The sequence below is a fragment of the Schistocerca piceifrons genome, chromosome 3 (genome assembly GCF_021461385.2).
Source record: "Schistocerca piceifrons isolate TAMUIC-IGC-003096 chromosome 3, iqSchPice1.1, whole genome shotgun sequence".
Lineage (NCBI taxonomy): Eukaryota > Metazoa > Arthropoda > Insecta > Orthoptera > Acrididae > Schistocerca > Schistocerca piceifrons.
The window spans coordinates 905,948,170-905,970,274 of NC_060140.1; positions in this window are offsets into that span (position 1 = coordinate 905,948,170).

Here is a 22,105-nt window from a genome sequence, read left to right on the forward strand (position 1 = left end):
TGTAGTATCCAGTGAATGTTAAGCTGCCAGTAGAAGATAAAAAGCAGTTATTTATTATAACCAAGAAACAGCACCTATTTTTTCCAAGTTTGTTGTTTTTATTTTAATTTACTTGATTAGGTTTGTCTGGCATATATAAGAATAGCACTTAGCAGTGTAATGAGAGTTTATTGATCTACATCTACATCTACATTTATACTCCGCAAGCCACCCAACGGTGTGTGGTGGAGGGCACTTTACGTGCCACTGTCATTACCTCCCTTTCCTGTTCCCGTCGCGTATGGTTCGCGGGAAGAACGACTGTCTGAAAGCCACCGTGCGCGCTCTAATCTCTCTAATTTTACATTCGTGATCTCCTCGGGAGGTATAAGTAGGGGGAAGCAATATATTTGATACCTCATCCAGAAACGCACCCTCTCGAAACCTGGCGAGCAAGCTACACCGCGATGCAGAGCGCCTCTCTTGCAGAGTCTGCCACTTGAGTATATTAAACATCTCCGTAACACTATCACGGTTACCAAATAACCCTGTGACGAAACGCGCCGCTCTTCTTTGGATCTTCTCTATCTCCTCTGTCAGACCGATCTGGTACGGATCCCACACTGATGAGCAATACTCAAGTACAGGTCGAACGAGTGTTTTGTAAGCCACCTCCTTTGTTGGTGGACTACATTTTCTAAGCACTCTCCCAATGAATCTCAACCTGGTACCCGCCTTACCAACAATTAATTTTATATGATCATTCCACTTCAATTCGTTCCGCACGCATACTCCCAGATATTTTACAGAAGTAACTGCTACCAGTGTTTGTTCCGTTATCATATAATCATACAATAAAGGATCCTTCTTTCTATGTATTCGCAATACATTACATTTGTCTATGTTAAGGGTCAATTGCCACTCCCTGCACCAAGTGCCTATCCGCTGCAGATCTTCCTGCATTTCGCTACAATTTTCTAATGCTGCAACTTCTCTGTATACTACAGCATCATCTGCGAAAAGCCGCATGGAACTTCCGACACTATCTACTAGGTCATTTATATATATTGTGAAAAGCAATGGTCCCATAACACTCCCCTGTGGCACGCCAGAGGTTACTTTAACGTCTGTAGACGTCTCTCCATTGATAACAACATGCTGTGTTCTGTTTGCTAAAAACTCTTCAATCCAGCCACACAGCTGGTCTGATATTCCGTAGGCTCTTACTTTGTTTATCAGGCGACAGTGCGGAACTGTATCGAACGCCTTCCGGAAGTCAAGAAAAATAGCATCTACCTGGGAGCCTGTATCTAATATTTTCTGGGTCTCATGAACAAATAAAGCGAGTTGGGTCTCACACGATCGCTGTTTCCGGAATCCACGTTGATTCCTACATAGTAGATTCTGGGTTTCCAAAAACGACATGATACTCGAGCAAAAAACATGTTCTAAAATTCTACAACAGATCGATGTCAGAGATACAGGTCTAGAGTTTTGCGTATCTGCTCGACGACATAGAATTTTACCATCGAATTCACTGAACGCTTCACGCATAGCCCTCCTTCCGCTAACTTTGACATCGTTTAGCTTCTGTTTGTCTGAGAGGTTTTGGCTGCGTTTAAACTTGGAGTGGAGCTCTCTTTGCTTTCGCAGTAGTTTCCTAACTTTGTTGTTGTACCACGGTGGGTTTTTCCCGTCCCTCACAGTTTTACTTGGCACGTACCTGTCTAAAACGCATTTTACGATTGCCTTGAACTTTTTCCATAAACACTCAACATTGTCAGTGTCGGAACAGAAATTTTCGTTTTGATCTGTTAGGTAGTCTGAAATCTGCCTTCTATTACTCTTGCTAAACAGATAAACCTTCCTCCCTTTCTTTATATTCCTATTAACTTCCATATTCAGGGATGCTGCAATGGCCTTATGATCACTGATTCCCTGTTCTGTACATACAGAGTCGAAAAGTTCAGGTCTGTTTGTTATCAGTAGGTCCAAGATGTTATCTCCACGAGTCGGTTCTCTGTTTAATTGCTCGAGGTAATTTTCGGATAGTGCACTCAGTATAATGTCACTCGATGCTCTGTCCCTACCAGCCGTCCTAAACATCTGAGTGTCCCAGTCTATATCTGGTAAATTGAAATCTCCACCTAAGACTATAACATGCTGAGAAAATTTATGTGAAATGTATTCCAAATTTTCTCTCAGTTGTTCTGCCACTAATGCTGCTGAGTCGGGAGGTCGGTAAAAGGAGCCAATTATTAACCTAGTTCGGTTGTTGAGTGTAACCTCCACCCATAATAATTCACAGGAACTATCCACTTCTACTTCACTACAGGATAAACTACTACTAACAGCGACGAACACTCCACCACCGGTTGCATGCAATCTATCCTTTCTAAACACCGTCTGTACCTTTGTAAAAATTTCGGCAGAATTTATCTCTGGCTTAAGCCAGCTTTCTGTGCCTATAACGATTTCAGCTTCGGTGCTTTCTATCAGCGCTTGAAGTTCTGGTACTTTACCAACGCAGCCTCGACAGTTGACAATTACAATACCGATTGCTGCTTGGTCCCCGCATGTTCTGACTTTGCCCCGCACCCGTTGAGGCTGTTGCCCTTTCTGTACTTGCCCAAGGCCATCTAACCTAAAAAACCGCCCAGCCCACGCCACACAACCCCTGCTACCCGTGTAGCCGCTTGTTGCGTGTAGTGGACTCCTGACCTATCCAGCGGAACCCGAAACCCCACCACCCTATGGCGCAAGTCGAGGAATCTGCAGCCCACACGGTCGCAGAACCGTCTCAGCCTCTGATTCAGACCCTCCACTCGGCTCTGTACCAAAGGTCCGCAGTCAGTCCTGTCGACGATGCTGCAGATGGTGAGCTCTGCTTTCATCCCGCTAGCGAGACTGGCAGTCTTCACCAAATCAGATAGCCGCTGGAAGCCAGAGAGGATTTCCTCCGATCCATAGCGACACACATCATTGGTGCCGACATGAGCGACCACCTGCAGATGGGTGCACCCTGTACCCTTCATTGCATCCGGAAGGACCCTTTCCACATCTGGAATGACTCCCCCCGGTATGCACACGGAGTGCACATTGGTTTTCTTCCCCTCTCTTGCTGCCATTTCCCTAAGGGGCCCCATTACGCGCCTGACGTTGGAGCTCCCAACTACCAGTAAGCCCACCCTCTGCGACTGCCAGGATCTTGCAGACTGAGGGGCAACCTCTGGAACAGGACAAGCAGCCATGTCAGACTCTCTGATGCAAACTACTTCACAGTGGTTTGCAGAATATAGATGTAGACGTAGATAGAGACAGAATTGTAGGGCACATGTTACGGTGTGAGCTGTTTTTGAAATAGTGGCTGAGGGGATTGTGGATGGAAAGAACTGGAGAGGGGTGATTAGGTCTACATCCTTATCCACACTCTCCAAAGCACTCTGAAATGCATGGCTGAGAATATTTTCTATTGTAGCATGTATTAGGGATATCTTTTTGTTCCATTTTTTTATGGAGTGTGGAAGACTGACAGCATAAATGAATCTGACCACAGTACAATTAATGTAATATTCTCTCTGCGGTCCTGGTGCAAGTGATACCTGCGAGGCTGTAGTGTATTTTTACCTTACACTAGTTCCTGAAACTCTGGAAGTTAGCTTTCATAAGATAGTTGGTATTTATCTTCAAGTGTCTATCAGTTCAAGTTTTCAGCATTTCTGCAATGCTTTCCTGTGTGTCAAACAAACCTATGATCATCTGTGCTCCCTTTCCTTTAATACAATTAAAGTCCCCTTTAGGTTAGATTATATCTTCATTGGTGACTGTAATAATGCAGCGTGCAAATAGTACATGCTGATGTAGGATAAGTCAGTGTACAAAAAAATATAACATTACATTATTTAAATTTATATTAATTACACTATTTTACATTAAATTTGTATTATAAGGAACATGTAAAGTGCAAGTAGAAGAGAATACATTGTAAAAACAGAAATAACATATACTGTACAGGTTTATTGATATTTATATTACAATATCATTTACATGATACTTTGCTGAGGTACTTAAGGACTAGTAACATCTATATAATACATCACTAGGGTACAGACATAAATATTTAATATAATTCTTGGAGGAACTCATGCTGGCTGTAGAAGCAGTGTGAGTCAAAAATCTCATAGCAGCCGCCTTCAACTTTGGCATGTCATATATTGATTTAATTCTGAGGGAGCTTATTATAAATAACTTGCCCACAATGCAGGGTCCTTTTTTATTTAGGCTGGTGTTCACTGCCTCTATATGAAAATTTTCTTTTTGCCTAGTGTTATCACAGTGTGGGGGTGTGAATTGGGAGGGGGAGACAGGATGAAGGAAGGGGAAACCTGCCTCTTGTGTTCCCCCCACCCCACCTCACCCACTTCATTTTTTTATTTTATTTTATTTTTTATTTATTTATTTATTTATTTTTTTTTTTTTTTTGAAAGAGAGTGCAATTTCTATCACATATGTTTTTCACGAACTAATTATCTCATGTACTTAGTACAACTTGGTATGGGTTCCATACACTTGAGCATTATTCTAGAATGAGTTGCAAAAGTGTTTGGTTTTTCTTGACTTTATGCTTTTCCACAAATGAACCACAGTCTGTCACCTGATTTACCAGTATATATAAGTACACAGGGCAGGTCCATGATGACATAGGATGCAGCCATTATGGTAAAATGAAGAGGGTACATATCAAGACAGAGGACTCAAGAACTTCAACAAACCAGCCTAAGGGTTCATAACTCCTACATCTACATCTTTACTCTGCAAAACACTGTGAAGTGCATAAAATTACCATCCCTGGCCACAGTAAGTGCACATAAAAGTTTTATGAGTGTAGAGTTACATTGTGTACAATAAGCCACTGGATGAACAGACAATAGGAAAGATATTTCAGCTGTGGACAAAACATTGGTTTAGTTCATCCACTTATTTTATGACGTGCTGCAGCTCTAAGCCTAGAAAACTTTTATGCCAATAACCATCAAACTTGACGTAACAACCTAGCAAGATTTAACCTAGTTTGTCTCTATATGTGAATGTAGACTTTCCCAGAATATAGTGCTGACTAAATCTTCTTAGCTTCCATGCAGATGTCTCTTACCAAATTTGGCATTAAGCTTTTCCCAAAATTCCACTGTCAACTACATTCTGATCTTAAACATTGTAGGAAAGTTATTGTAGAATGTAAATACTTTAGGGTTATAGGAAACCACTCACTGGAAAGCAGCCACACACAAAAGAAATAAAATTTGTTATATTTTGAAGTTATCCTTTGATGAGCTAAAAAACACACACACAAATGTGCACATGCACATGTGTGCCTATGCCCCAGAAGGAGAATGAGACAGAAGGCAGGGCAAAGGACTGAGGTGTGTGGCTAGTGCCCTGGAGAGTGGCAGCAGGTTTGCTGGCTAGGAATGCGGAAGGAAGGGATGGCAGGTATATGGGCTGGCACGATTGTAGCGGCTGGTGGGAAGCAGCACACGTAGAAGGCGATGTGGGGGTGTGAACTGGGAGGGGGAGACAGGATGAAGGAAGAGGAAACCTGCCTCTTGTGTTCCCCCCACCCCACCCACCCAACTCGACATTACCCCAACAACAGCTAGTCCACCTGCTACAGAACAGCATTGGCACTGTTAATCTAGCTGGCACCAAAAAGGGGCATATGTGATTTCTATTCTAGGTCATCAAAGAAAAACTCCAAAAGCTAGTAAGATATTTTTTCTTTTGTGTGTGCCTAATGACAACTCAATGCTTCTGCTTTTTGCTGAGCAGTCTCCTTTAATCCTAAAATTCTGATCTTAGCAAGATAGTTGCAATTTGGTAACTTTTCCTAGCCTTCATTTTACACCATGTTCTGTTTTATGATTTGACGTGTTTAGCAACAGCAGAGCCTACCTTGCATTCACTGAAATAGAGCTAACAAATGTCTGATGCCAAAAACTGATGGATGTATGTGTACCTCATCATGTCACTACCTCACTGTAGCTTTAATGTTCTGTATTTTCTGGGGTGCTGAATGTTTGTAACAAGAACAGCAGCAGTTTCATTCAGTGGATGCCCAACAATACTGGCCGATGTGGCTGCAGTACGCTCCCAAGTGCAGCCTCAGCCTAACCATAAACAAACCTCTAAGAAACCGCAGCAAAACCCACGGCAACTTCCTTCATGTCCGCGGTGTTTTACAAAACATTCACGAGAAGATTGTCCACAATGCTGGGCCATGTGTTACAAATGCAAATCCAACCGCATACATGATGTTCATGAACATGATACTGATTCTGATTCTGTGTTGTCTGTAAATTGTACTTCTTCCCTTTCAGGGAAGTTATTCCTCACTGTCCAAAAACTTGGTCGAGATGTTTGCATGCAGGTGGATACTGGTTCTGCTGCCACTATCATCAATTCTCAGACGTATATTCAGTTGGGTTCTCCAATCTTGTCACCTATCACTAGGAAATTACGGACTTACAATAAACAAAAGATTTCTCTCTTGGGACAATTTGATGCTGAGGTATCTTACAAATCTGTCATTCGCACTGTTCCCATATTTGTGGTCAACCATAGTAATGCGGAGAATCTTTTTGGTTTCAATGCCTTTTGCATTTTTTGGGTTGTCCATAGATGACTCTGTCAATATCATCTGTGATGCTATTCCTTATGCTCAACTGGATCCCTTGTCGATGACATTTTTGTCCCTTGTTTCTCCTGGGTTAGGCCATGCAAACGACTTTGAAGCTCATATCATGCTCAAACCCACTGCTCGGCCTAAGTATTTTCGGGCTTGACCCATTCCTGTGGCCCTTCGTGATCAGATCAAACGGGAGCTGGATCGTCTCACTGCTTCAGGGGTCTTGCTTCCTGTCACTTCCAGTGAGTGGTCCTCTCCTGTCATTGTCATTGCTAAGCCAAATGGTAATATTCATCTCTGTGGCAATTTCAAGGCCACTGTAAATGCTCAATGCCTTATCGACACTTACCCTATGCCTCGACCTGAAGAATTGTTCACTAAACTTGCTGGAGGCCAGTATTTTTCTAAACTTGATCTGTCAGAAGCTTATCATCAACTTCCTCTTGTTGCTGCTTCCCGGCAGTTTCTGGTCCTTAATACGACTTTCAGCCTCTATCAATACCAACGATTGCCATTCGGGGTTGCCAGCACCCCTGCTCTCTTTCAGTGATTCCAGGAACAATTTTTGCTCACTGTCCCTGGGTGTATAAATTACCAGCACGACATTGTTGTCACTGGCTCCAACACTGACGAACATCTTCAAAATCTCCGTACACTTTTTCATGTCTTACAGACTGCCGGTCTTAAGTGTAATCTTCAGAAATCAAAATTTTTTCAGGCATCTATCACGTACTTGGGGTTTCAACTCTCTCGAGATGGTATTCGTCCGCTTCAGCAAACTGTGGCTGCGATCGATGCCCTTCCTCACCCTACGTCTGTTAAGGAACTGCAGGCCTTCTTGGGGAAAATAGCATACTATCACAAGTTTTTACCATCTGCTGCTTCGGTGGCTCAGCCATTGCATCGCCTGTTGCATAAAAACGTGCCTTTTCACTGGTCCGCATCATGCGATCCGGCTTTCCAGAAATTGAAGACTATGCTGAAACAGGCCCCGTGTCTGGCTACTTATCGACCTGGCCAACATCTTGTTCTTGCCATGGACGCCTCTCAATACAGGGTCGATGCAGTCCTTGTGCACCATTTTTCTGACAGTTCTGAACAGCCCATTGCTTATGCCTCCCAAACGCTCACAGATGCCCAACGAAAGTATTCTCAAATTGAAAAAGAAACTTTGACCATTATTTAAGCTCTTCATGAGTTTGGTGTTTTTCTCTATGGATCCAAATTTCATCTTGTTACGGATCACAAACCACTTGTTTCCTTGTTTCATTCATCAACGTCACTTCCCGACAAGGCTGCACACCGCCCCCAGCATTGGGCTCTTTACTTGTCTCGGGCTGATGGCTAAACATGTGAATGCTGATGCACTGTCTCGCCTTCCCATGGGTCCTGATCTGGCATTCGATAGGGACAAACTTTTGTGTTACCACCTGGATGTTGCCAAGCAGCGGGATGTGGATGGGTTCCCCATCACCGGGGACCGGCTGATGGCTGCTACGGGTTCTGATCCTATCCTCTCCTGGGTTTTACGCTGTATTCAGAAGGGTTGGCCAGATCATCCATCCGCTAAGACTTCTGATCTGTTGCAGAACTACTACATTTTGTGTTACCGCCCCACGGCTATGGAGTGTTATCCTCCTTTCCATCGAAAATGCTTCGCCGTGTGTTGTGGTACCTGCGTCTTTGCTTGCTTTGGTCTTGTGCCTCCTTCACCAAGGGCCCTGGGGTGTCTCTCGCACAAAATCTCTGGCACGCTGTCATGTGTACTGGCCCGGCATCGACTCTGAAATTGCACACATGGTCGCTGCCTGTGGCCATTGTGCGTCACAGGCCACCACCCCGAAGTCATCTTTGTCACCGTGGCCTTCACCTGAGAAACCCTGGGAGCGTATTATTGCTGACTTTGTGGAACCTTTTTTAGGTGCTTATTGGCTTCTCGTAATTGACGCATACTCTAACTTTCCTTTCATTGTCCGTTGCACGTCGCCTACCACCGCGGCAACCACCAATGCTCTAGCTTGCATTTCCTCTTTGGAAGGCCTTCCCTCTGCTCTTGTTACTGATAATGGTCCGCAATTTGCCTCTTCTGATTTTGTGGATTTTTGTGCCCATCATGGCATCATGAATGTCAGTGCCCCTCCATTACATCCACAGTCAAACGGTGAGGCTGAACGACTGGTCCGCACATGTAAGGCTCAGATGAGGAAGCTCCTGACTTCTTCTGCTGCTGATGATGCGCTTCTCCAGTTTCTGGCTTCTTACCGTTTCACCCCCATGTGCGACCACAGCCCGGCTGAGCTCTTACATGGCCGACAGCCCCGCATGCTACTTCATCTTCTGCAGCCTTCGACCTCACGGCTGCGGGTGCCTTCACTTGGCCAGTTCACTGCTGACGATCTTGTATGGGTACGGGGATATGGCAGGCGGCCAGAATGGAGTCCTGGCCACATCTTACGACACCGTGGCCGACGCCTGTATGAAATCCAGACAGACACGGGTGTTGCAGTGCGTCATTCGGACCAGCTTCGGCCTCGGATGCCGGCAACGCCTGTTCCGGATGCTGCTACACCACCTTTGGCTCTACCTGATGCTCAGGATACTGGAATCTGTCATTACTCACAATGCAGTCCTCTCACCATCATATCGGTGCAGCACAAGAACTGACGCCACCAGGAATGTGCCCATGCAGGAACCAGATGACCATAATCTGTCGGAGCAACTCTACTCGCCTCCTTCTCCTACGGATGCGGACACATCACCCATGTCTCCTGTTATAACAACTGGACTTGCTGCAATGGGCAGATTGGTGCACGGGGCCCCAGCAGATTTGACCCCCACGTCTCCTGTCATCTCGACGCATTATCTTCGGGGACACTTCTGTTGGTACGGGAAGCCTCCTCGTCAAGACTTTACGGCCAGTCAAACAACACGTTAGCAATCTACAGGCCACCTCCATCAAGACCTGTGCAAAAAATTCAAAGGGGGGAAAAGTGTTGTGACTCGCTGATCTTTTAAAGTGCCGCCGCACAGTTACGCGCGTCCTCTACATGCGGCGCTGTCTGCCAGCCATGCAGCAGCAGCACCACCTAAGCGACCAGCCAGCCAGCAGCCGCTAGACTTGGACTCTATTATGATTTGACTGTTTAAGTGTACACACCTCTAACTCTGTTTACTTGATCTGTGACTTTCATGTATTGCGTCTTCCTTGAAATATATTTGTTCAACTTGAAGTTATTACATGGAGAGTTTTAGTTTTGATGGAAACACCCTTGTCCTGAAAGAAGTATTAATAATGTCAGTTAGGTGAGTATCTATATTTTTGGAACTATGTTTGATTACCTTGTCTGAAATTCCATCAATACCACAAGACATTTTATTTTTTAGTTTATTAATAGGATTTCTAGCTTCACATTCTATTACTGGGTACCTAAACATTGTCTTTTCACAAGTTGGTACTTTTATGTTTTTGTTGTTTGAAATGCACAGACTTTTAATTAGGTTTGGTGCTATGTTCACATAATATTCATTGAATATATTGGCTATCTGTTGAGCATCTTCCATCACATTACCCTCACTTTTAATTTTGAAATTATGGGTCGTGGTTTTACATTTTCCTATGCTATTGCTTATAACCTTCCAAATCGATTTTGATTTATTGCTTCCCATGTTAATGTATGAATCCCAGCTTAGCCTTTTCACTGCCTGTAAAACTTTCCTATAGACACTTCTATATTTCCCACAGTATGGTTTTATTGTTGTATTTGTTTTAGCATGTTTGTTTAGGCTTCTAATGGTGAGTGCTGATTTTTTAAGCCCTTGTGTTACCCATGTGTTTGTCTTCTCACTGACTTTAATTCTTTTTAATGGGAATTCTACATTATAGCAATATTTATAATCAGTGAGAAAACTGTCATACTTTTTGCCTACATCATCAGTTTTTTCTATGCCCCACTGCAGCCTTTTTAGCATATTATTAAAAACCCTTATGTTGTTTGCATTAATAAGTCTTCTTTGTACATATTTTTCAATGACTGTGCGTTTCTTATTGTTCTCATTCCTTGTCATCATTTTTAAAGCCATATGGTCAGAAAAGCCTGTTACTTCAAAATCGTACTCACAGCTTTGTTTGTTGGTAAATATCTGATCAAGTGTTGTTTCAGACCCATCCCCATATCTGGTAATTTCCTGTACAGTAGATTCCTGTTGTATGAGTTAAACAGATTTAATAATTGTACCTTGTTCTTATTACTTTTGTAAAAATTAATATTAAAGTCACCAAGAACTATTGTGCATTTTGACCTGCCTCTCAGTCCATTTAAAAGATCATCTACAGGGTGTTACAAAAAGGTATGGCCAAACTTTCAGGAAACATTCCTCACACACAAATAAAGAAAAGATGTTATGTGGACATGTGTCCAGAAACGCTTACTTTCCATGTTAGCGCTCATTTTAGTTTCGTCAGTATGTACTGTACTTCCTCGATTCACCGCCACATGTGTGGGCTGACGAGAATCTGCACGCAATTGTGCAATCACGTCATCAACACAGATTTTCTGTGAATGTTCGGGCAGGCATTGTTGGTGATGTCTTGGCTGGGCCCCGTGTTCTTCCACCTACGCTCAATGGAGCACGTTATCATGATTTCATACAGGATACTCTACCTGTGCTACTAGAACATGTGCCTTTACAAGTACGACACAACATGTGGTTCATGCACGATGGAGCTCCTGCACATTTCAGTTGAAGTGTTCGTACGCTTCTCAACAACAGATTCGGTGACCGATGGATTGGTAGAGGCAGACCAGTTCCATGGCCTCCACGCTCTCCTGACCTCAACCCTCTTGACTTTCATTTATGGGGGTATTTGAAAGCTCTTGTCTACGCAACCCCAGTACCAAATGTAGAGACTCTTCGTGCACGTATTGTGGACGGCTGTGATACAATACGCCATTCTCCAGGGCTGCATCAGCGCATCAGGGATTCCATGCGACGGAGGGTGGATGCATGTATCCTCACTGACGGAGGACATTTTGAACATTTCCTGTAACAAAGTGTTTGAAGTCACGCTGGTACGTTCTGTTGCTGTGTGTTTCCATTCCATGATTAATGTGATTTGAAGAGAAGTAATAAAATGAGCTCTAACATGGAAAGTAAGCGTTTCCGGACACATGTCCACATAACATATTTTCTTTCTTTGTGTGTGAGGAATGTTTCCTGAAAGTTTGGCCGTACCTTTTTGTAACACCCTGTATATAATATAAGAATTGGGTAAAGTCGCCTGATGGGGACCTATAGATGCAAGCAATGATAGTTTGACAGTGTGTAAGTTCACAAATACAACATTCAAAACATTTTTCTGCACACTTCACCTTGCTAAGTTTTATCTCTTCAGATTTAACGTTACTTCTAACACAGATGCATACATCTCCACATTTATAAGTTTCTCTGCAAAAGCTACTTATTAAGTCAAAGTCTGGTATATTTGCTGCACAAATCTGAGTGTTCCAAAGCCAGTTCTCATTGATACACAGCACAGAAACCTCCTTAATATTACAGTCAAAAATTACTTCAAGCTCACATATTTTGTTGCCTAGTCCTTGTACATTCTGATACAGCAAATATCAAGCCACCTAGATTTGGTGCTCAGCTCACCTTAGTGTCCCCTTTAGGTTTTGGCCAAGTCTGACACATTTCAGGCTTGGTTGGCCTTATACATTTCCCTGATCTGGTTCTGAGTTTTGAGACATGTGTTCCAAATTGGTGATATAAGATAATTTGTTATGTACCATACTAAGTATTTTTTGGGCCAGCAGTGTCTTTCCTATTCCACTTAGACCTTGACAATGGCTTGTATGACAAGTTCTCGAGCAGTTACAATTGTCAGAGGGTTCAAGGTTACAACTGATAGATTCCTTAATATCTAAAAGCATTAAATTTTTAAACTGTTTGCAAATTGTTTCAAAATACTTGTTAGCTTTGGTTATTTCTCTGCTTACACATGATGTTTCAATTAAATCATAACAAGGAGGTATTTTAAATAATATAATATTTGTGTTTGTTAACTTGCCCAGTGTTCTCTTCAGAGCTGTCATTGCTGCAGCTGTTTCATTATGGTATTCATCTTTATAACTACCAATAAGAACTGCAAAGTCACTCCTTGACACATAACTGCAATCTTCAGTGTTGATGAGGATCTTGTTGAATCTTGCTCCAGGTTTCTCTATGCCTTCAATTTTAATGTTTTTTTGAGTTATCAGGATCTTCGTTTTTGTAGCCACCCCTCTTCCAAAACCATCAGAATAGATTCTGATGTGTGTTGTTTTTTCTCTTTGAATTTCTTGACTCTGTGTTCCATCTTGTTCTTTATCTGTTGCATTTGATACAGTGTTTGCTTTATTCAATTTAAAAACAGGCAGCATCAAATCTGGGTTGCTGCAAGAATTTTGCTGTGGTTTTTATTCAATGATTTAAATACATCTGTGCTCTTTGTGCCACAATCCATGTTGTCCTGCTTTGTGTGTTTGGCTTCAGATGTGATTGTGTGAATTTCATTATCTTCATTATAGGTAATGGCATCATCTGCAAAAAGTCTGAGGTTACTATTAATATTGACTGGAAGGTAATTAATATACAACATGAACAGCAAGGGTCCTAAGATACTTCCCTTTGGCACACCCAAAGTTATTTCTACATCTGTCTATGACTCTCCATCCAAGATGAGTTGCTGTGTCCTACCTACCAAACGATCATTAATGCAATCACAAATTTCACTTGATATTCCATATGATTCTACTTTTGATAATGAGCATAGATATGGTACTGAGTCAAATGCTTTTCAAAAATCAAGCTGACTGCCTTGATCTAGACCTTTCAGTTTGTCACATGAGAAAAATGTAAACTAAGTTTCACATGATTGTTGTTTTCAGAATCCAGGCTTGCTGGCATGGAGGAGATCATTCTGTTCCAGATATCTCATTATGCTTAAGCTCAAAATTTGTTTTAAGTTTATAAAACAAACTGATGTCAAGGATATTGAATAGTTTTGTGGATAACATCTACCATCCTTCTTGTAAAGGGTGTGACCTATGCTTTCTTCTGACTGCTGAGCACAGTGTTTTGTTCAAGGTATCTACGATAGGCTGTAGCTTAAAGGGGGGCTACCTCAGCCACAAATTTAGTATAGAATTTGATATTGATTGCATTGGGCCCTGGAACTTTGTTCAATTTTAACAGTTTCAACTGTTTCTCAGCACCACTGACACCAGCACTTATTTCACTCACCATTTCAGTGATACAATGATGAAATGGAGGCAGTTCTCCTGGTTTTTATTTTGTAAAAACATTTGAAAATTGACTTCTGTTTTTCTTTTGTTACGCTAATTTGTTACGCGGGTAAGCTACTACAAACAGCATAGTGAACGCATTATTGTGGCCAAGATAGATACGAAGCCCACGCCTACTACAGTAGTACAAGTTTATATGCCAACTAGCTCTGCAGATGACGAAGAAATTGAAGAAATGTATGATGAAATAAAAGAAATTATTCACATTGTGAAGGGAGACGAAAATTTAATAGTCATGGGTGACTGGAATTCGAGTGTAGGAAAAGGGAGAGAAGGAAACATAGTAGGTGAATATGGATTGGGGGACAGAAATGAAAGAGGAAGCCGCCTGGTCGAATTTTGCACAGAGCACAACATAATCATAATTAACACTTGGTTTAAGAATCATGAAAGAAGGCTGTATACATGGAAAAACCCTGGAGATACTAAAAGGTTTCAGATAGATTATATAATGGTAAGACAGAGATTTAGGAACCAGGTTTTAAATTGTAAGACATTTCCAGGGGCAGATGTGGACTCTGACCACAATCTATTGGTTATGACCTGTAGATTAAAACTGAAGAAACTGCAAAAAGGTGGGAATTTAAGGAGATGGGACCTGGATAAACTAAAAGAACCAGAGGTTGTACAGAGATTCAGTGAGAGCATAAGGGAGCAATTGACAGGAATGGGGGAAATAAATACAGTAGAAGAAGAATGGGTAGCTTTGAGGGATGAAGTAGTGAAGGCAGCAGAGGATCAAGTAGGTAAAAAGACGAGGGCTAGTAGAAATCTTTGGGTAACAGAAGAAATATTGAATTTAATTGATGAAAGGAGAAAATATAAAAATGCAGTAAGTGAAACAGGCAAAAAGGAATACAAACGTCACAAAAATGAGATCGACAGGAAGTGCAAAATGGCTAAGCAGGGATGGCTAGAGGACAAATGTAAGGATGTAGAGGCCTATCTCACTAGGGGTAAGATAGATACTGCCTACAGGAAAATTAAAGAGACCTTTGGAGATAAGAGAACGACTTGTATGAATATCAAGAGCTCAGATGGAAACCCAGTTCTAAGCAAAGAAGGGAAAGCAGAAAGGTGGAAGGAGTATATAGAGGGTCTATACAAGGGCGATGTACTTGAGGACAATATTATGGAAATGGAAGAGGATGTAGATGAAGATGAAATGGGAGATATGATACTGCGTGAAGAGTTTGACAGAGCACTGAAAGACCTGAGTCGAAACAAGGCCCCCGGAGTAGACAATATTCCATTGGAACTACTGACGGTCGTGGGAGAGCCAGTCCTGACATAACTCTACCATCTGGTGAGCAAGATGTATGAAACAGGCGAAATACCCTCAGACTTCAAGAAGAATATAATAATTCCAATCCCAAAGAAAGCAGGTGTTGACAGATGTGAAAATTACCAAACTATCAGCTTAATAAGTCACAGCTGTAAAATACTAACACGAATTCTTTACAGACGTATGGAAAAACTAGTAGAAGCCAACCTCGGGGAAGATCAGTTTGGATTCCGTAGAAACACTGGAACACGTGAGGCAATACTGATCTTACAACTTATCTTAGAAGAAAGATTGAGGAAAGGCAAACCTATGTTTCTAGCATTTGTAGACTTAGAGAAAGCTTTTGACAATGTTGACTGGAATACTCTCTTTCAAATTCTGAAGGTGGCAGGGGTAAAATACAGGGAGCGAAAGGCTATTTACAATTTGTACAGAAACCAGATGGCAGTTATAAGAGTCGAGGGACATGAAAGGGAAGCAGTGGTTGGGAAGGGAGTAAGACAGGGTTGTAGCCTCTCCCCGATGTTGTTCAATCTGTATATTGAGCAAGCAGTAAAGGAAACAAAAGAAAAATTCGGAGTAGGTATTAAAATTCATGGAGAAGAAATAAAAACTTTGAGGTTAGCTGATGACATTGTAATTCTGTCAGAGACAGCAAAGTACTTGGAAGAGCAGTTGAATAGAATGGACAGTGTCTTGAAAGGAGGATATAAGATGAACATCAACAAAAGCAAAACAAGGATAATGGAATGTAGTCTAATTAAGTCGGGTGATGCTGAGGGAATTAGATTAGGAAATGAGGCACTTAAAGTAGTAAAGGAGTTTTGCTATTTGGGGAGCAAAATAACTGATGATGGTCGAAGTAGAGAGGATATAAAATGTAGGCTGGCAATGGCAAGGAAAGCGTTTCTGAAGAAGAGAAATTTGTTAACATCCAGTATTGATTTAAGTGTCAGGAAGTCATTTCTGAAAGTATTCGTATGGAGTGTAGCCATGTATGGAAGTGAAACATGGACGATAAATAGTTTGGACAAGAAGAGAATAGAAGCTTCGAAATGTGGTGCTACAGAAGAATGCTGAAGATTAGATGGGTAGATCACATAACTAATGAGGAAGTATTGAATAGGATTGGGGAGAAGAGAAGTTTGTGGCACAACTTGACCAGAAGAAGGGATCGGTTGGTAGGACATGTTCTGAGGCATAAAGGGATCACCAATTTAGTATTGGAGGGCAGCATGGAGGGTAAAAATCGTAGAGGGAGACCAAGAGATGAATACACTAAGCAGATTCAGAAGGATGTAGGTTGCAGTAGGTACTGGGAGATGAAAAAGCTTGCACAGGATAGAGTAGCATGGAGAGCTGCATCAAACCAGTCTCAGGACTGAAGACCACAACAACAACAACGCTAATTTTCAGTTTCTGTCTCATCTGTGAGTGCCTGGACATACACTTCAGTGCCATCAACAGCCTTTACATGAACATATTTTCTTTGGGTTTTGTGAAAGATCGTTTGACAGTATTCTGTTGTAGTGCACTGCTTCATGCATCTGCATTATGAATTGTTCTGCACACACTGACAGAAAAAATGTATCTTCAAGAAGTAATTAATGCAGAGTAATGAAATTTTGGGAATTCATTTGTCTAGGTAGCATATTTATATGATTAATTTTGCAAGTTTGTAGGTTAATATAAGCGGAAGAAAAGCCAATGCAAATGTGAAATGATAGTACATTAATAACCGGTGTAATCACTAGAATGTGCATGCACTATGTTGTACAGGTGCCAGATATCAGTTTGTGGCATGGAGCTCCATGCCTTTTGCTCTTGGTCAATCATTACAGGGAGTGACTGTTAATGCTGGTTGTGAGTGACACTGCAATTTTCATCCTATGGTGTCCTATACACATTCAATTGCAGACAGATCTTTTAATTGAGCAGGCCAAGGCAACATGTCAACACTCTGTAGAGCATGTTGGCTTGCAACAGTGGTACGTTGGTGAGTGTTATCCTCTTGGAAAACACCCTCTGTAATGGTGTTCATAAATGACAACACAACAGGTCGAATCACCAGACTAATGTACAAATAGGGTGCATAGAATAGTCACAAGCGTGTCCTGCTATCATACGAAATTATGCCCTCGACCATAACTCCGAGTGTAGGTTCAGTCAGTCTAGGCTGCAGACAGATTGGTTGCAGGCACTCACCTGACCTCCTTTTAACCGACACATGCTGATCACTGGCATTGAGGCAAAACCAGCTTTCATCAGAAAACACAGCAGACCTCCCCTCCATCCTCCAATGAGCTCTCCCTTGACAACACTGAAGTTGCAAATGGTGATGATTTGGGTCAGTGAGATATGTGTTACAGAGTGTCAAGATGGAGCTTTCCTTGATGTAACCTATTCATAACAGTTCATAGTGTCACTGTGATGCCAGCTGCTGCTCTAATTACTGCTGCAGATGCAGTACAATGTGCCACAGCCATATGCTGAACATGATGGTCTTCCCTCCCAGTGTGTGTCTGTCCAGAGCCTGGTCTTCATGCGACCGTACCTTCCCGTGACCACTGCTGTCAGTAATCCTGTACAGTGGCTACATTCGTGCCAAGTTTTTCTGTAAGATTGCAGAAGGAACATACAGCTTCTCATTGCCTTAATACAAGATCTTGTTCAAACTCAGTGAGCTGTCGATAATGGGTCGGCTGGAGTGGCCGAGCAGTTCTAGGCGCTACAGTCTGGAACCGCGCGATCGCTATGGTCGCAGGTTTGAATCCTGCCTCAGGCATGGATGTGTGTGATGTCCTTAGGTTAGTTAGGTTTAAGTAGTTCTAAGTTCTAGGGGACTGATGACCTCAGAAGTTAAGTCCCATAGTGCTCAGAGCCATTTTTTTGTTGTTGATAATGACGTCTTCTCATCTTAAAGGCATTCTTGACTAACATCAACTCACTATGTCCAATCTCAAAGGTAAGTAATGTTTTCAACCATTACGGGGCGTATTTAAAGCAAACTTGATTTGCATTCTCACTCATGCTGGCACCACCATCATGTGACTGGTTGGAAATTGAATAGACATCATCTTTCAGATGTAAAAACTATCCAGTGGATGGTCAACTGTTCTTTTGAACTTGGGACATAGTTCTCTCCTCTACTTGCTCCTGTCCTGTGCTTAAAGTTTCCAGTTCCTCATTGAGATATGGTGCTATTGCTTTTTTATCTAGTTTACTGAACCTACTTAATTTTCCTTTGTAGTTTGGTAATCATTGTTGCCACAACTATCTCACAATCTCTGGTAACAGTTTTGTGGTGGTGCACCTATGTGCACTACCTCCACAACTTCAATGTACTTATTCACTGCCATCCATGAGAAAGCAACACGGGTTCTATAAATGAGGCTCTGAATCTTTTACAAAGAAGTGGACTTAGTGCAACACCCCAGATTAGCATGCCTCCTGTCACTGTTGAGGAAATTAAGAAGATAATAAGGACCATGAAAAACAAAAACTCAACTGGTATTGATGGTATTTCCATCGTTGTTGTTGTTGTGGTCTTCAGTCCTGAGACTGGTTTGATGCAGCTCTCCATCAAAGTGTTGAAAAACACACACATTTTCATTTGTGAAGTCCTGTGCCACATCTTTAATGAATCACTGAGACTAGGAACTGCCCCTGATAGACTTAAATATGCAGTGGTGAAACCATTGTACAAGAAGGGTGACAGAAACAAAGTAACCAATTATCGTCCTATTTCACTCTTAACTTGTTTCTCCAAGATTCTCAAGAAACTTGTACACAGAAGGATTCTTGAACATCTTAGTAAATACAATATTCTCAATAAAAGTCAGTTCGGTTTCCAGAAAAACATCTCAACAGAAGATGTAATATATTCTTTCACCAGTGCAATTCTTGAATCAATCAATAATAAAATGTCTCCAACTGGAATTTTTTGTCACCTTTCTAAGGCGTTTGATTGCGTGAACCATGAGATTTTTCTGAGAATGGCAGAATTTTATGGGTTAACTGGAGAAGCAGGGATGTGGCTTGCCTCTTATTTAAAGGACTGGAAACAGAAAGTTATGGTTAAACGACGCTAATGGGGAAACAGTGTCCTCTTCTTGGGGCACAATAAACTGTGGAACCCCTCAGGGCTCTATTCTGGGTCCTCTACTTTTCCTTATTTTCATAAATGACTTTCCAATGTGTACAAGGGCTAAGATAAAATTTACTTTGTTTGCCGATGACACAATGATTCTGGTAGACAATTCAACAAATACTAATATTGAAATAACTGTAAATGCAATTTTTCAGGAGACCTTTAACTGGTTTACTTCTAATGGATTATCACTAAATTTTGAAAAAACTCAATTGATTCAATTCCATACAAGCCAAAATATCGAAGGTGAGATTAATGTTAAAACAATGATGGGAATTTAGCAAGAGTGCAGTCAACAAAGTTCCTGGGTCTAATTGTTAATAGCAGTCTAAACTGGTCCTTACACATTCCTTACCTTTATAAAAAAAACTAAGCTCAGCAATTTACGCTATTCATGCGATTGCTTCCTTCAGTGACTTAAATACTTTGAAAGCTGCCTATTTTGGTTATTTTCATGCCGTGATGGTCTATGAAATTAAATTCTGTGAAAACCAGCCAAAGGCAAACAAAATCCCCATAGCCCAGAAAAGAGTCATTAGGATTCTGTGTGGTGTCAATTACAGACATTCCTGCAGGAAACTCTTCCAAGAACTGAGAATACTCACAACAGTATCTCAATGCATTTTCTCTCTCACGTATTTCTTGTATAAAAACCATTCCCTTTTTGAAATGAACAGCATGTATCATAACTATGACACTAGGGTAAAAAATGATCTACATCTTGAGCAAAAGAATCTAAGTATGGTGCTAAAAGGAGCACACTACTCTTGCATAAAAATATTTAATGCTCTCCCTCAGGCAATAAAAATGTCAGTTACTGATCCACCTACTTTGAAAGATCAACTTAAACAGTATCTTCTATGTAAAACCATTTACTCACTGGGTGAATTTATGTATGAGAATATGTGAATTGATTTTGATCTATTGTAAGTCTGTTCAATGTAATTTGTAACTTTGTACAAAAAACAATTCTTGTAAACATTTTTTCTATGTAATATATTATTCATTGTACAACCTATTATTATAAACAATTGTCTCAAATCTATGTAAATGACACGTTCTACACCCAAGCGATTTATTGCTAATGAGTCTACAGAACATGAAATAAATAAATAAATGCTGCTAATGCAGCCTCATTCTCATGTGCTTCAGCCATGATAGATGAAGGTTCCAGTCACAGACTTGAACAGTTACACATTGTTGTAATACAAACATTGCATATGATTGGACTTGACCTGGACTTGTACTCTTCAGTTTATGTTCCTGGATTTTACATTGTTTGATTTCAGTTAATGTTATCTCATGCTTGTGTAATTCTGGTGCTTGACTCACTGCCATTGTACATAATTGTGTGTTGTTGTTAATAAAGAGCCCTAGATACTACAGTTTTTGTTGATGAGGCTTTTCACTTCTGCGCATGTACCATGAGTATGATGGATTTGACATTGGATCAGACATTACAACAACAGCAACAACTGTTTACTCAGCACCAACAGCAGTTTGAGGAAGAACTACCAACAGTTAAACTTGTTTCGTCAGGTAGTTACAAATTTGCAGAGTGCCACGCGCCCTCCAAAACTCCCCTTTGCGTGCCTGAATGCTCCCCCAGCTTTTCCACTATTCCAAGAAGCAGAGGAAGATTGGGACTCATACAGGCAGTGTTTGCAACAACATTTCGCAGCATTTCAGGTAGAGGATCTGTCTTTATGAAAGTCTTTTTTCTTGTCTTGGACTGAGTCTGAAACATTTTACTTGCTTCCAAAACTTGTTTTGTTGAAGGACCCAGCTACATTGTCATTATCTGAAATATTTGAATTGCTCAGTGTTTACTACCCCAAGCAAACCCATACTGCTGCTTCCTGTATGGAGTTTCACCACCTACAAGAAAATCAGGGCCAGTCCCATCAGGCATGGGTGGCTGACTTCTGCAGTTTAAGTTAGAAGTGTAAATTTATTTGTGCTCTTTGTAAACATTCCTGTGCCAACTCTCTGATGTGTGACACTGTTGTCCATTTTGTTCTGGGCAAGGAAGTATGTCATGAGGCTTTGCATCTGAAACTCCTACAATAAAGTTTGGTTTTGGCTATTGCTCAGGTGTTTGAGGTGTGTCAGGCTGCATCGGAACAGTTTGAAGACACCGTGGATGTCACGTCAATGCGTGCAATTCTGCAGCAAATGCATGGTTCACCAACACCCTCATTGTGGTCATTGAGTTCACACCTTTCTCTCTCAGACACTGTCCCCTTCTGACACATGGGTTCCCTCATGTCCTGATTGCTTCCATGTGTACATCCATAGCTGCTGCCTGAACCGACAGGCACAGTGCCTGCCATGTCTAAATGAGGCCATGTGGCAGCAGTTTGCTATAGCTGCCTGTGCAGCTAGACGTCAGTCATGGAAATAGAATTTACAGAAGTCCGTAATGTTACACCAGAGTGTAAACATTACACGTATCTAGGTGAGCTAATTGGTTACCTAGAACTGCTGTGAGGTAAGGTGAATTCGATGCGTGGATGAATGCTAGCAGTTGCAGGACATAAGGAGCCGCTTGGGTAGTTGAACATTTCTGGCCAGCCAGGTGCAGAAATAATGAGCACATTACTTGAAATGGGTAAGTTCCAGAGCTGGGAATTTGGACAGATGTTGCTTGCACTGCCTTTGTGCTG